We start from the raw sequence: 2,407 nt of genomic DNA on the forward strand, positions 1-2,407 counted from the left end.
TTGCTCTTCTTCAAACATTTTGAAAAAACGATTTCGTTCTTCTGTTAGCAACCTTATTTCTTTTTCACAAAACAAAAGCTTTTCTTTTGAACTTTGATGCTCCAAATGACATTGGTCGAGATTTTCAAGAATTTCTGTGAAGAAATCAGAAGAGGAGGAAGTAGATACCTCTTGATCTTTTTTCACAGAGGAGTCTGTCTCAACATCAGCCACCCCACAGAAGAGTTCATCCTCTGTGTCTGAGTCTTTCCATGCAAGAAGACCCTTTTGATTATCATCGTCAGAGGATTCATCTGTGACTAGTTCACTAGATTGAGCTAGTAGTGACTTCTATTGGTAGTATTCAGCCTTCTTTCTGTAGAAGGCTGCGTCTTTTGGACCCCTTTGTGGTGCCCTGGGTCTTCTGGACCAGCAATCTGCAGCATAGTGGCCAGGTTAGCCACATTTGAAGTAGCCATCCTTGGGCTCTTCGTTCCTCTGTTCTTCATCCCTCTGAAAGGGCTTCTGCTCCTTCTCTTTATTCTCATACCTCTCTCCTTCTGTGAAGCTTCTGCGATTGAAGCTTCTGTACTCCTTCCTGTCTCACAAAATGAGAGTTATCACACCCCCAAACTTGAGGTATTACTTATCCTCAAGTAAAAGAAAATAATTAAAAAGACACAAAAAGAAAGGAACAAGAACAAAATACTTACGTAAGGTGTTGGAAATTCGTCTAGTAAAGAGGATGTACAATTTCCTTGCTTGATATTCGTAGTGTTGCCGTTAATCAKTAGGGCTTTCGGGTTAGTGTTTTTGGCAATGATAGCGTGTATCCCTCCCCCAAACTTATCATATACTACAAAAGGGTTTGAAGCAAAAGTTCTCATTGATTCACTTTTGAGTACGTGGAAAAAGTTCGTGACCCATATCTTGGCATAACTTTGCCCTTTTTGGAATACCGGGCTCTTTATTTTTGTCTTCCAATTTTCCGAAGACCGATTATTCTATTTTTTTTTATTTCTTTTTTTTTTTGGTTTCTTTTTTTTTTCATACCTCCCAATTTTTCGAAGGTATATATTTTTTTTCTTCTTAAACACATCCCCCCAAACTTAATAATGACAATGTCCCCATTGTTGCCAAAGGGACCAAAAGGGTACGGGTTGGGTGCAAGGGGAAAAGTGTTTGGGTTTAAAAACAAAAGGAGGGCCTACATCCTTTTAACTTTAGCACTACGAAAAATCATTCAAGGAGCTTGTACCTGAAATGAATAATGGAACTAGGCAAAACAAAATGAAATCCAACACCCATGGCATAAATATCCACACAAAAGAAAATGACATTTCGCAAAGCATACAAAAGACTCAATGAAAATGTATCAGTACCCAAAAGATATATCCAAAAATAATGTTTAAAGAGGTTGGATCAAAAGTTGAGAATTTAACCATATCTGTCAAACTGCTCACTGTGGTTAAACAGTGACTGCATCTACCGCCTCGGAGCTGTGGACAATAGGAGCAGCAACGGCAGGAACGATCGCAGTGGTGGTAGGCAACGTAGCAACAGCAGGAATGTGGGTAGCCGGAGGAAAGGGCGCAGCAACAACGGACGTTGGCAAGTGGGCTTGCAATGGTGGGAAGCAACGGACCTGAGGTGGGCAAAGACCGCTCGGGAATCGTGGAAGTTGGGCTGTCAAGAGAGGATCCTGACGCCCATAGAGTTGTCTTTCCACCCGGTTCCAGTCTCTAGTGTATGCCCAATAACGTGCACTCTTCTTTTCCAACTCGGAGACTCGGTCCTCAATTCCTCCAACCTTTGACAATATCGCTTCCAATTTCTGATTTTTTTCCTCCCATTGTAATGCCAAAACGGACAGCCAAGTTGCCGACCCATACCCCGAGCCTAAAGGATTGCTTGGCGGTGGCTCGGAGGGGCTGGCCATATCATCTCCGCATCGTGGGATCTCGGCAGTTGGTTCGGCCATGGGGACAGCGGCTGGCTCAGATACATGCACAGCAGGCGGCTCGCTAACAGCAACATTTGGCGACTCAGAAACGGCAGCAACCTGTGGTTCGGGAAGGACAACCGGTGGCGCATTTGGTTGAATGGTGGATGGCGCCACTGGCTCTCCCGAATTTCTCTCAACCGGGACAGAAGGCTCGAATTGTACATAGGGCCGAGATGCCCTATGCCGGCGGTCAATGGTGTTTTATCCCAACAAAGGAGAACCCTCAACAATAGAGTCCTCATCAACAGTCGGGACCCGAGCCTTGGCCAAAAGTTTGGTGATTAGGGCCGGAAAGACCAGGCGGGAATTTATCCTTTGCGCGACGGTCAAGATAGAGGCTTGTATGATCGGCCCAAGGTCGATGGGTAATTCGCGCATTATGCAATAAAGAAGGATGCACCTGTCCCTTGAGATAGTACTATC

Source organism: Cynara cardunculus, unplaced genomic scaffold (assembly GCF_001531365.2).
Source record: "Cynara cardunculus var. scolymus isolate 2C unplaced genomic scaffold, CcrdV1 Un_Scaffold_4534, whole genome shotgun sequence".
NCBI lineage: Eukaryota > Viridiplantae > Streptophyta > Magnoliopsida > Asterales > Asteraceae > Cynara > Cynara cardunculus.